The following is a 15,095-nucleotide window of genomic DNA, read 5'->3' on the forward strand; positions in this document are numbered from 1 at the left end:
CAGAGGAAAAGAAAACGCTGCAGCATCAAATATAAATGTGTTTCTTCACTCGTTGAATACTAAGGTTAGCTACGGTGTCATAGTGTGCTTCTTGTTGGAGATATAGAGGCAGCGCCTAGTCATGACACTTAACTTTTTTTATTTCTAAAATTCAGGTGGTTGCGCCTCGTTTTCATGGCGTTCTTGTCGAAGGTAATTTGAAAATTGTATTTAAATTATTTGTGCCCGTTACTGTTCCCCCAAGCTGTGCTCTTTGTTCAAATATATACTGTCTGAGGTTTAAATGATAATAACATTTGATCGTAGTTGACACTGAAGTTTTCCAGTTTATAGACGTGCCAATAAAGAGTTATAATTAGATAAAAGGACTCTTTTCATTTTGTAACAGTGGCAGGTATACAGACTGCTCTTCCCCTTTCAATTGCCGTTTAATGCAGTTGTTGCTGATCTCAGAAATTATTTCTCTTAGCATATATAGTGTTTTTTTAATAATAATAAAAGTTCGTCAAATGGTAAATGACGTTTACTTAAATCCCCTGTCCAGTCCTTTCGATGTTAGTTAAGCTGTACTCTCAGAAGTGACATTTCAGTAAGGAACGATTGGTCACGAAATAGAAACCGCAGTGAAAATCTGATGAAGCTTTCCATAGGTGTGTTGGGCAGTGCCTCTAATATGGTCATTCCCTCTTCTCCGTTCTGAGCGTGTAGTGAGCGCATTAAGATGCCTAGAAAGTAGTGCCTTAACGCCAAGTATGCGTGCCTGCCGAGATATATCGTCTGATTCCATGCAATTCTGTTTAATGTAACTGGTTCCTTCTTCACGACAGTTCTCGGTCACACATTGCAGGGGCAATGAGGAAGCTCCTGCAGCGTTTTCGGTGGGAAGAGATCACCCACCATACAACCCAGACTTGGCTCCCTCTGATTTTCATCTCTGCTCAAATGAACGGTTTGGCTACGAAGACAAAATTTTGGATCAGCCAATGAGCTGCGATCCAGCAGAGAAAATTGTCGGGAAGCGCAGGAGGCTGCTTTCTATGACGAGGGTATTGCGAAATTGGTATAACACTACGACAGATGTGTAAGTCGGAGCGGCGACTGTGTAGAGATAAAGTTGGAAGGTGTAAGTAACTGTGGGAAATAAACCAGTTTTGATTGTCACTGTGGTTTCGATTTTGTGACCGATCGTCTCTTACTTTCCGAGTAGCCCCCGTAAATTCTGTTGCCATGGCCCCAAATCTGCTACACGTTATCGATGCATAGTTGATCTGACACAGTTTTTAACACGAGCCAGAGTGCTGAATGATGTTTCTGCTTCAGCTACCGCCATGGAATAATGTAAAAGATCCGCATAGCTCCACAAACATTCGAAAATGAGCTAGAAATTGAAGCTCGTGCATCTTATTCAAGAGGTTTATTAGTTTCGAAGAAGTATACACAATTGGAAGTATGAACAGCTTTCAAAATGTAATTTCTTCTTTTATATCTGTCGTGATATCGTTATGGTATTCACCGATAAATAACTTACATGCTTCGGCAACCTGACCATCAGTCGTCTTTGTGTTTTTACATAAAAACTCACATTTTTCGTCTATAATCCTCACCGTTTCCCAGCAGGTTTACAAGTTGAACCCTAGATTGTCAATTGTGACATAAAAACCTTTTATCTGGAATACATCTTCTGAATTTACATCTGTCACTTCAGACCTGGTTTCATCATGAAATGAGTTCCTCTTATTAGTGCACACGTCTCGAAATTCAGGATCGCTATTAACTGCCTTGGCAACAACTTGAGATTCGGGGAGAATGGTGTCCCAGTTTTCGACAAGATGTTTTAAGGTATGTAATAAGCTGTCAATACCTCAATATCAATGGTAGTATTTCGAGCTTATAGTAATTTGATTCTATAGTCAATCGTACCAACAACTTTAGCCAAATTAGTGCCATGATTAAGCACTTGAAAACTGTCCCATAATCCATAGAAATTCTACCATAGATCGTGTTTCAGCTGGCAAATTTAATTTAACTTGTTGGAAGTTTCCACCGCAGTTGCAATCTTATTCAAGTTAACTGCAAACAATGAAAAATCCTGGATGGAATAACGACAGTATTACGAAAAGGGTAGATGACTGCTAACCGTACAGAGGAGATACTGCGTCACAAACAGACACAACAAAAGACCACCAACCAGACGGCCATCATCCGAAATAGACAACACACACACAGACACACACACACACACACACATACGCACACACGTTCACGCAATCACAGTTCATACATACATGACCACTGTCTCTGGCTGCTAGTGCTGGCACCAGCGATAAACGGATGTTAGTAACTCAAGAACTCTAATATTTCGAGAAAATTTCCATTACGAGAATCTCCAGTTTTCTGAAATGAATCTCTGAAAGCCAAGCTTCTTCATCATGCAACGAGAGGGTCCCCACGTAAGTCTGCCTTACCATGAATGAACAAAGGAAGAACATTACCTCTTTACTATTTAACTATTAAACAGAAAATATTCTCTGTATTTACGTCTAAAATCACCTTCTGATGGAATCAGAAGTGCCTTATCTTTGGAAGTTGTTGGCAATCCTATCAAATCATTACGACGTTTGTGGGGCGGCGAGTATAACTTGTGAAAATAAAAATTTTTTGCTGTATAAATGCTTGCATGTTGAATCAGTTTCTGGCTTTTAGAATGTTGTTAATGCTGTCTTTCGCCGTTCTCAACACTGGCTCTCTATTTACTTTTTAGCACCCAGAAAGTGATTTAACAAAACGTGAAGCCTGTAATTAGAGTTCCTAGTGCCCACTTCATCTGAGAATACCATTATAGCTGCAGCTTATAGCTCTGAGGAATTAGGAGATTGTCCGGGATTTCTAATCAAAAACGATTTTCCAAAATAGTTGAGTATATTCTGAAATTCACTGATAACAAACACAAGTATCCCTACAACCTAACTAACAGAGCAGTTCAGAGTCTAATGCGCTGATGCAACTATAAATGTCCGAATTAAATGTTAAAAAGAATGCTCGCCAAAATTTGATGAGAATATTTCATCAAACGCCACGCTAAATAATTGGTAGAATTTCTGTCCCGCGACGGCACGTGAAAATACGACAATACGCAAACTGAAGCTAGATAGTGAAAATCATCCCAGAATTAATCCTTCACTTGAAATGATTTCATGGTTCCGCGTATCGCTAGTAACTTAATACGGCACCCGAGGCTGTTTGTAGCAGTGATACCGAAGCGACGCGACTCCCGACACAGATGACGTGCTATTCTGTGTCTGGAGAGAACTGGGGCCTTCCTTCCTCGCGCAGCACTCTTATATATATAGCCGCGGTGCGGACGGCTAAGGGAACGCCTGATCAACTCGGCTCTCCCGACTAGCCGCTGGGCTAGTAACGCACCACTTCAAGTTACATAATAATTTATAGCTTCTTTTGCTGATGGCCGATGAAGCTCTTAATTTAAACGTGCATTCAGCACGCAGGTAAGTATTGATAATAAAATTTTGACGTGGCTAAGTTAAATATTTTGGGCGAGAGAATTAATTAAATTACACTGCACGCAGTAGATGAGCTCTGAACTGGCCCTTTTGAGATCCGCTATCGCTATAATTTTATAGGTATTCAAAAGAAACTTTTCACATCTTCACAGTCATAGCGGACCTCCAACCTATTTAAATCTAAACATCCTAGCCTTATTTATTAACCTACTTAATCTATCTTGCTTCCTTCAGTTTTGAGACGAAAACCAGAAAATCATGAATTTCCACTAAAGTCTCAATTTGTGAAATCCAAAGTACTGTTTTTATTAAATCATTATGAAAGATGAATCTAAATATAAATTTTGAAGTCTCTAGCTCTTTTCTGTTGCGCCAATGATTATTTTAGAAAAACGTCCAAATTTCGAAAATGGCTGAAGTTATCGAACTGATATTTAACACACATTAATTTAGTATTATTCCTGACATGCTAGAAAAGTTTTAGGTCATTTGCTTGATTTTTAAGGTATTGCGCAACATTTATGACGTCAGAGCTAGTTACAGCAGACTGGCTAGCACACAATGGAAACTGATGTGAATTTACTACAGCGTGAGTAGGCTGCTTCCCTACACGTTCTACACCTGTTGTTGTATACTTTTTATGGGGAAATGTTTTGGTAGGTTTCCAAACTAGACTCCTGGAAATTGAAATAAGAACACCGTGAATTCATTGTCCCAGGAAGGGGAAACTTTATTGACACATTCCTGGGGTCAGATACATCACATGATCACACTGACAGAACCACAGGCACATAGACACAGGGAACAGAGCATGCACAATGTCGGCACTAGTACAGTGTATATCCACCTTTCGCAGCAATGCAGGCTGCTATTCTCCCATGGAGACGATCGTAGAGATGCTGGATGTAGTCCTGTGGAACGGCTTGCCATGCCATTTCCACCTGGCGCCTCAGTTGGACCAGCGTTCGTGCTGGACGTGCAGACTGCGTGAGACGACGCTTCATCCAGTCCCAAACATGCTCAATGGGGGAAAGATCCGGAGATCTTGCTGACCAGGGTAGTTGACTTACACCTTCTAGAGCACGTTGGGTGGCACGGGATACATGCGGACGTGCATTGTCCTGTTGGAACAGCAAGTTCCCTTGCCGGTCTAGGAATGGTAGAACGATGGGTTCGATGACGGTTTGGATGTACCGTGCACTATTCAGTGTCCCCTCGACGATCACCAGTGGTGTACGGCCAGTGTAGGAGATCGCTCCCCACACCATGATGCCGGGTGTTGGCCCTGTGTGCCTCGGTCGTAAGCAGTCCTGATTGTGGCGCTCACCTGCACGGCGCCAAACACGCATACGACCATCATTGACACCAAGGCAGAAGCGACTCTCATCGCTGAAGACGACACGTCTCCATTCGTCCCTCCATTCACGCCTGTCGCGACACCACTGGAGGCGGGCTGCACTATGTTGGGGCGTGAGCGGAAGACGGCCTAACGGTGTGCGGGACCGTAGCCCAGCTTCATGGAGACGGTTGCGAATGGTCCTCGCCGATACCCCAGGAGCAACAGTGTCCCTAATTTGCTGGGAAGTGGCGGTGCGGTCCCCTACGGCACTGCGTAGGATCCTACGGTCTTGGCGTGCATCCGTGCGTCGCTGCGGTCCGGTCCCAGGTCGACGGGCACGTGCACCTTCCGCCGACCACTGGCGACAACATCGATGTACTGTGGAGACCTCACGCCCCACGTGTTGAGCAATTCGTCGGTACGTCCACCCGGCCTCCCGTATGCCCACTATACGCCCTCGCTCAAAGTCCGTCAACTGCACATACGGTTCACGTCCACGCTGTCGCGGCATGCTACAAGTCTTTAACACTGCGATGGAGCTCCGTATGCCACGGCAAACTGGCTGACACTGACGGCGGCGGTGCACAAATGCTGCGCAGCTAGCGCCATTCGACGGCCAACACCGCGGTTCCTGGTGTGTCCGCTGTGCCGTGCGTGTGATCATTGCTTGTACAGCCCTCTCGCAGTGTCCGGAGCAAGTATGGTGGGTCTGACACACCGGTGTCAATGTGTTCTTTTTTCCATTTCCAGGAGTGTACATTTAAGTAAAGCGCATTTTACACTCCATCGCAAGGAAGATGGTTTTAGCGTACAATGTCTAAAGAAAAAGTTGCACGTTCAAGATTAAGCATGAAATAGAACTGTATGCAATTGACCTGTTAGAATCATAAAAGTGAAAAGTAAGAGCTATTGGCTATGCTGGTGCTGGGGCAAAGTTCTTTGATTTATTACATGATAAAAAATTTATTTTACAATGACAGACAGATATTTGCCAGCTAGGCACTCTGGGGAATCCAAACCCTTGAGAGACTTGTGCCCCCTTGAGGCTTGCGCCATAGCGATTTTGTCACCCCTTCTTGTCGCCCCCCCCCCCCCATTTCGTCAGGCCCGAAAATGTGTGCAAATACATATGACATATGTTAAATATATGTGAAAGGTATATGACATGTGAGTACATTGATGAAGCCATGGGTAAAAGACTGATCCTAAGTCCTTAAACTACTTCATTCACATTTGATACTCATGAGTTACAACCTGTAAATTATATGGTAGGGGACAAGAACCACCTACCACCTGTTGGAATGAGCCTGATAACGTGAACACAGACAGAGAAGAGGGTAGGAGGAGATGGACGATGAGGCAGAACGAGTGAATGAGCACCGTGGGTGAGAGGAAGAGGTGGACAGAGAGAGAGGTAGAGGGAGACTGAGACAGGGGAGACGAGGTGATGACAGAGAAAGGAAAGAAGTAGTGATGTAGAGAGACACAAGAAGGAAGAGTTCGCGAAAGAACTTGCGCCCCTTCAAACAGCCGTGTACCGCAAGTCTCTAGAGGAACAGAAGGTTAGAAATGTTTGGAAAAGAGAACAGGTAGTTCCAGTTTTAAAAAAGGTTCGTCGAGAAGATGTGCAAAACTATAGGCCTATATCTCTCACATCGATCTGTTGTAGAATTTTAGAACATGTTTTTTGCTCTCGTATCATGTCATTTCTGGAAACCCAGGATCTACTCTGTAGGAATCAACTTGGATTCCGGAAACAGCGATTGTGTGAGGCCCAACTCGCTTTATTTGTTCATAAGATCCAGAAAATATTACATACAGGCTCCCAGGTAGGTGCAATTTTCCTTGACTTCCGGAAGGCGTTCGATACAGTTCCGCACTGTCGCCTGATAAACAAAGTAAGAGCCTACGGAATAACAGACCAGGTGTGTGGCTGGATTGAAGAGTTTTTAGCAAACAGAACACAGCATGTTGTTCTCAATGGAGAGACATCTACAGACGTTAAAGTAGTAGATAGTGTCGGAAGTTCCATGCGGCTTTTCGCGGATGATGCTGTAGTATAAAGAGAAGTTGCAGCACATTAGAAAATTGCAGCGAAATACAGGAAGATCTGCAGCGGATAGTCACTTGGTGCAGGGAGTGGCAACTGACTCTTGACATAGACAGATGTAATGTATTGCGAATACATAGAAAGAAGTATCCTTTATTGTATAATTATATGATAGCGAAACAAACACTTGTTGCAGTTACTTCTGTAAAATATCTGGAAGTATGCGTACGGAACGATTTGAAGTGGAATGATCATATAAAATTGGCAAGGCGGGTGCCAGGTTTAAAATCATTGGGAGAGTCCTTAAAAAATGTAGTCCATCAATAAAGGAGGTGGCTCAAAACACTCGTTCGACCTATGCTTGAGTACTGTGGGATCCGTACCAGGTCTGGTTGACAGAGGAGATAGAGAAGATCCAAAGAAGAGCGGCGCGTTTCGTCAAAGGGTTATTTGGTAAGCGTGGTTCAAATGGCTCTGAGCGCCATGCGACTTAACTTCTGAGGTCATCAGTCCCCTACAACTTAGAACTACTTAAACCTAACTAACCTAAGGACATCACACACATCCATGTCTGAGGCAGGACTCGAACCTGCGACAGTAGCGGTCGCGCGGTTCCAGACTGTAGTGCCTAGAACCGTTCGGCCACTTCGGCCGGCTTGGTAAGTGTGATAGCATTACGGAGCAGTTTAGCAAACTCAAGTGGAAGACTCTGCAAGAGAGGCGCTCTGCGTCGCGGTGTAGCTTGCTATCCAGGTTTCGAGAGGGTGCGTTTCTGGATGAGGTATCTAATATATATTGCTTCCCCCTCCCCCTACTTATACCTCCTGAGGAGATCACGAATGTAAAATTAGAGAGATTAGAGCGCGCACGGAGCCTTTCCGGCAGTCGTTCTTCCCGCGAACCATACGCGAGTGGAACAGGAAAGGGAAGTAATGACAGAGGCACGTAAAGTGCCCTCCGCCACACACCGTTCGGTGGCTTGCGGAGTATAAATGCAGATGTAGATGTAGAAGAGACAGGCAGAGAGATTGGGGGAGGGCGTGCGGAATGGACAGAGAAAGCGAAGAGAAGGAAATGGACAAACAAAAGAAAGAGGAGCAAGTGGTCAGTGGGAGAGTGAAGGGGCAGTGGACCGAGAGAGGGGGAGGAGTAGGTGGAGACAGAAATGCGGGAGGAGGACTTGAGATTAGAGAGGAACAAGGAAATGGACAAAGGGGATGGGAAGATAGACAAAGAGGGGGAGGGGGGGAGGAGAAAATTGACACGTATAGGGGAAGGAGAAGATAGAGAGGATTAGGAGGAGATGGTCAGAGAGACAGTGAGGGGGGAGAAGGTGGTGGGGAAAGAGGAGATGGATTAATAGAAGACTAATAAATCCATACTCGGCTAATGCCGAGTAGTCAGCTACCTGTTACAAAATGTGGTACAGTTTGATTAATAATAACGTAATCACGGTAACAAGGGCAGAGAAATCACGAAGATGACACACTTAACTTAAGGTTGAAAGGAGTCTACTGGAGTACACTTACATGTGTCACCCGAATATTGTAATGATACTAACGTAAGCCGGCCGCGGTGGCCGAGCGGTTCTAGGCGCTTCAGTCCAGAACCGCACTGCTGCTACGGTCGCAGGTTCTAATCGTGCCTCGGGCATGGATGTGTGTAATGTCCTTAGGTTAGTTAGGTTTAAGTAGTTCTAAGTTCTAGGGGACTGATGGCCTCAGATGTTGTCCCATAATGCTCAGAGCCATTTGAACCATTTTCTAATGTAAACTAAAATGAAAATTTGTGTTGTAACCGGTTTATGTGTCTGATGGGTTCTATAAAGTGGATCGCTGACTTTGCACGACTGCAGAACCAAATATACGGCTTTGGTCTGAGATTGTAGTGTTGGAGTAAGAAAGCATTTGGGGCATAGCAGTCTATGAGAGAAAGAGAGTGCAGAGGCAGTTTTTGTGGTGGGCTCTGTAAGCGTTATTTTATAATGTAGGAATTTTGCCATACAATATTTTGTGTTACACCGGACGTAAAATAGTTTAAAACGATGACTGATTTTATAATATAAATTTAATTGCGACAAGAAAGGATTACTGGATTAATATTACGATTACATGTATTATTCAAAATATAAATACGACTTCACTTTCGAAAAAGTCAGCGTTAGTAATCCACCTAAATCACTACCGCATTCCTGTCCAGGTCATATGTTTTTCAAAGACATTGAATTTTTCTTAAATGTTTTCATTTATCAGCCAAAATAATTTCATGTATATTTCAAAGAGTTACGGCCAATAATGCACACCGCCGAGCCTGCAGCTAGTATATTTTATTCTTCTTCATGAGAGAGCAGAATATAACGCGATCCAGCGTTGCTGCTTTAGAGGTGAGACAATTTTATTCATTTTTTATATGCACAGGGATTAAAGTTATCAGTTTTGAACAGGGCCAGACGATTCAGTACCTAAGGGGCTGAATGTATTTGGCAGTGACTGTATTTTTTTATTGGTATTGGGAATTCCATTGCCCATCAGCTCGTATAAAGTTTTGCTAACAATAACACAGAGTAAGCAGTTACAACACGCTACACGAAGACTCCAGTTTACAAGCATTCCAAGTTCAGGCATTCTGCAATATTTATAAAGAACGTTACGAGGTTTGCCCCAGTCGACTCCGGCAGGTGAGATGCGCACGTGTCGCCTCGCGGCAGACGACGGGACGGTTATGCTGCTGCCCCCCTTTGGGTTGCGAAGCGCGGCCGGCAGGGCCTGCGTTGACAGGACGGTTTCGACGCATCGAGCCGTTGACAGCCGGCCCACGGCGACCCGTCTGCAGTCGACAGCCGGCACCGCGTGGGTCGCACCTGGCGGTGCTTCTGAGGTGACCTCGGGACTCGAGCGGCGTGCGTTCGGCAGCCAGATCTCTCAATGCGATCTGTGTCGGTATTCTCTGCCTCAGTCGTGGCTACGTTTGTAGGACTTTGTCTCCAAAATGAGAGATGAAGTGCTACAGATTTCATCCTCTCTTTAAATTGCAAGGAATAACGTTCTGAAATCAGTAGCAAATTTCCACGTTAAGGACTACATGGTTAGCGGTTGATGAATCCATTTGCATGAAGTACACTCTAAGACAAGAAAAACGGTGAAACGGTGCACCACGAACAAATTAGCCGAATGGGGCGGAAATCGATAGTTTTGATGAAAATGTACAGACAAACAAATGATTACAGTTTCAGGAAAATTGCCGGCCAGTGTGGCCAAGCAGTTCTAGGCGCTTCAGTCTGGAACCGCGCGACCGCTACGGTCGCAGGTTCGAATCCTGCCTCGGGCATGGATGTGTGTGAAGTCCTTAGGTTAGTTAGGTTTAAGTAGTTCTAAGTTCTAGGGGACTGATGACCTCAGATGTTAAGTCCTATAGTGCTCAGAGTCATTTGAACCATTTTTCAGGAAAATTGGATGATTTATTCAAGAGAAGGAGCGTTAGAAATACAGAAGGTCCACATCAGGCCCTTATGCATGGGTATTCGGCTTGGCATCGATTAGTAGAATCGCTGGATATCCTCTTGAAGGATAACGAACAAAATTCTGTCCATTGGCGCGTTAGATCATCAAAATCCCAACGTTGTCAGTTTGATAGATATACGGCGACCTTTCGGACCAAGGCGGGGTTTGGCAAGAACGAAGACAGCCGTGGCATCCTTAAAACTCAGCGGTACATCGACTGTTTACTACTCATAGTCTTGTTGCACTTTATGCCAAAGGATCCTGGAGTTTCATTTGAGCAACATTATGCCCTCTCGCACACGACGACAATTTCTACTACTTGTCTTCGGGCCTACCAAACCCTGTCTTGGCCAGCAATTTCGTCGGATCTCTCCCCAGCTGAGAAAGTTAGGAGCATTATGAGCAGAGCCCCCTAACCAGCTCGAGATTTTGACTATCTAATGCGCCAGCTGGACATAATTCGCCACGATTTCCCTCAGACGGACATCCAACGTCTGTCAACGACAGGCCAAGTAACGACTTGCCAGATGTGGACCAATGCGTTACTGACTTGCTCAATTTGTGAAGCTTTCCTCTTGAATAAATTATGCAATTTTTATGAAATTGTAATGATTTTTTTGTCTGCACATGTCGTTACATCTACCGATTTCCGCTTCATTCGGATTATTACTTCGTCTCTTTTTTTACCTTAGAGTGTAATTTCATAAAAATGGCTTATTGCTTCATTGCTAAACGTTAATCTACATCTGCTAAATACAATTATTGTAGTTTACCAGTACACTTAATCAGTTCACTAATCTCCTACTTGTACACTCCTGGAAATGGAAAAAAGAACACATTGACACCGGTGTGTCAGACCCACCATACTTGCTCCGGACACTGCGAGAGGGCTGTACAAGCAATGATCACACGCACGGCACAGCGGACACACCAGGAACCGCGGTGTTGGCCGTCGAATGGCGCTAGCTGCGCAGCATTTGTGCACCGCCGCCGTCAGTGTCAGCCAGTTTGCCGTGGCATACGGAGCTCCATCGCAGTGTTAAAGACTGGTAGCATGCCGCGACAGCGTGGACGTGAACCGTATGTGCAGTTGACGGACTTTGAGCGAGGGCGTATAGTGGGCATGCGGGAGGCCGGGTGGACGTACCGCCGAATTGCTCAACACGTGGGGCGTGAGGTCTCCACAGTACATCGATGTTGTCGCTAGTGGTCGGCGGAAGGTGCACGTGCCCGTCGACCTGGGACCGGACCGCAGCGACGCACGGGTGCACGCCAAGGCCGTAGGATCCTACGCAGTGCCGTAGGGGACCGCACCGCCACTTCCCAGCAAATTAGGGACACTGTTGCTCCTGGGGTATCGGCGAGGACCATTCGCAACCGTCCCCATGAATCTGGGCTACGGTCCCGCACACCGTTAGGCCGTCTTCCGCTCACGCCCCAACATCGTGCAGCCCGCCTCCAGTGGTGTCGCGACAGGCGTGAATGGAGGGACGAATGGAGACGTGTCGTCTTCAGCGATGAGAGTCGCTTCTGCCTTGGTGCCAATGATGGTCGTATGCGTGTTTGGCGCCGTGCAGGTGAGCGCCACAATCAGGACTGCTTACGACCGAGGCACACAGGGCCAACACCCGGCATCATGGTGTGGGGAGCGATCTCCTACACTGGCCGTACACCACTGGTGATCGTCGAGGGGACACTGAATAGTGCACGGTACATCCAAACCGTCATCGAACCCATCGTTCTACCATTCCTAGACCGGCAAGGGAACTTGCTGTTCCAACAGGACAATGCACGTCCGCATGTATCCCGTGCCACCCAACGTGCTCTAGAAGGTGTAAGTCAACTACCCTGGCCAGCAAGATCTCCGGATCTGTCCCCCATTGAGCATGTTTGGGACTGGATGAAGCGTCGTCTCACGCGGTCTGCACGTCCAGCACGAACGCTGGTCCAACTGAGGCGCCAGGTGGAAATGGCATGGCAAGCCGTTCCACAGGACTACATCTAGCATCTCTACGATCGTCTCCATGGGAGAATAGCAGCCTGCATTGCTGCGAAAGGTGGATATACACTGTACTAGTGCCGACATTGTGCATGCTCTGTTGCCTGTGTCTATGTGCCCGTGGTTCTGTCAGTGTGATCATGTGATGTATCTGACCCCAGGAATGTGTCAATAAAGTTTCCCCTTCCTGGGACAATGAATTCACGGTGTTCTTATTTCAATTTCCATTAGTGTATTTCATTCGAATAAGTAAAGGCACGTACCACAGTGGTTCAAAATATGGCTCTGAGCACTATGGGACTCAACATCTTAGGTCATAAGTCCCCTAGAACTTAGAACGACTTAAACCTAACTAACCTAAGGACATCACACACACCCATTCCCGAGGCAGGATTCGAACCTGCGACCGTAGCAGTCCCGCGGTTCCGGACTGCAGCGCCAGAACCGCTAGACCACCGCGGCTGGCTTACCACAATGGTGTAGGAGAAGTCAAGACGAACACTTTGATATAGAACACTACTGTCTACATGCCAGGAAACAACCTAACCGTTATTACAGTAATGTGAGTAGACCTGCAGCACGAGTAGCACGTCCAGTGATCGTGGTCTAGTGGCTAGAGTTGCTGCCTCTGGATCACAGGCTAACGGGTTTGATCCCCCCACCGGGTTGAGGATTTTCTCTGCCTGGGGACTGGATGTTTGTTTTGTCATCATTTCATCATCATCATCATCATTCGTGACGGTATCTCGATTGAATTGCGTGAAAAATTGGACTGTGTAAAAATTGGGACTTTGTGCAGGCACTGGTGACCGAGCAGTTGAGAGCCCCAGAAACGAAACATCAGCATCATCACGAGTAGGACAGGATGGGAAGAGGGTTACATACCGTTTTCGATAGAGTCTGAATACAGTTACTTGAGCATGCATGGTACAGTAACAGTGGTAACATTTTTAGCATACAGCGGACAGGTTACAATGAGCAGTGCGAAGAGAACTATTCCTGCAGGGCTGCGCGGAGTGGCCGCGCAGTTTGAGGCGCCATAACACGGATTGCGCGGGCACTCCCGCCGGAGGTTCGAGTCCTCCCTCGGGCACGAGTGTATGTTGTCGTACTTAGCATAAGTTAGTTTAAGTAATGTGTAAGTCTAGGGGCCGATGACTTCAGCAGTTTGTTCCCTTAGGAATTCATAAACATTTGAAAATTTTGAATGGTGGAGGCCAAACCACCTGCAGCTTCCACCCTCCCACGACTTTTACCTTACCATTTACGATGGTCCTATGCAACTTGTAACGTAGCGTCTCTGTTACATACTACTGTATAAATACAACCACTCTATTTTGAAATTTTATTTAAAGACTTCAGTAGTAATTTTATTATTAATAATAAGGGCTTCACTCAAATCTAAACCAAAGTAATTCACGCCACCCCTAAGGCGACGTGAATTAATATATTTTCCTTATTAATCAAAATAAATCTAAATGAGAGAATGCAGAAGGCAGTGGGCAGGCATATGTCGAATGATCGGTATGGAAGGCTCTGCGTTAGCTCGAGCAGGAAGGCGCACTGGTTGACGTGGTCGGATGTAGATGGGAGTGCCGGTTGCTCGGGAAAATAATAGGTTTCTAGTACCTTCTAGAACAATTTCAGCGTAGTAATACCGTTCCGCTATCAGAAAGCGCTCGGGATTAAGAATGCTGAGGGGAACCCCCCTGGTGGAACGTCGTTGTCGATATTACGAGATTTAGAGAAAATAGTCCCACTTGTTCTTAGCTCCTCAGGTTAAGAAAATTGTATATTAAATGTGATGTAAAGCACGCAACTGAGGACAGGGCTTAAGAAAACGATCTCCTCTCTTACATGCTATTTTCTTTCGTTAGTTTACAAAATAAGTAACGACGTGATTACTCATCGGCACAGAGGTACGAATAAAGTGGAGGGGAGCACCAGTTGTGGCGTTGGCGCTTTCGCTCTTGAGGGAGTCGCTCTGGGCCCTTCACGACGGGTATCTACCCGTATCTGACTGATCCGATGAAATGCTAACTTTCTTCGGTCAGTAAGTACTTTTACAGTACAAATGGCTTTCCAGGCACTGCTCAGAGTGTCTGGAACAGCAGTTGAGCAGCGGCAGGTCAATTTAATACGCCACTAAATGCATACGCGAGGCAGTGATTTTGATTGTGCAATACGAACTCTTCCTGGAACTGTGATGAGCGGTAGAATCGCGTATCGCAATGAAGATGCAGTCTCATCATCAATGAGTAAGTGATTTCTTGCATGGCTCAGCGCTGGCGTGAATTTCCGATAAGTCTTCAAGGTTTACTGTACGCAAGATGGTTGTCGAGTCGAGTGCAGTCAAAATTATCTAAATTCATTCTTGAAGGGGCTAACGTATATTGCATTGTTCTGAAGGATAGAGTCTGTTTCATTGTGAAGATAATCTGTGAAGATAAATGAGAGATGTCTCATCATAAGGCGCGCGAGGGAAGACGTTAGCCTGATACGCCGACATCTGTGTGCTCTCGGATTAACTACAGGAGCCAAACATTATTGTAATAGCAATCCCTTACAGTGGTAACAAGAGTGTGTTTTTTTTTTTTTTTTTTGGAAGACACTGTTCCTCTGAATTATATTTTATCTATCTCGTTAAGTCGGTGTTCTTATTGGCTGCAACACCTTTTTACCTTAC

Source organism: Schistocerca cancellata, chromosome 8 (genome assembly GCF_023864275.1).
Source record: "Schistocerca cancellata isolate TAMUIC-IGC-003103 chromosome 8, iqSchCanc2.1, whole genome shotgun sequence".
Lineage (NCBI taxonomy): Eukaryota > Metazoa > Arthropoda > Insecta > Orthoptera > Acrididae > Schistocerca > Schistocerca cancellata.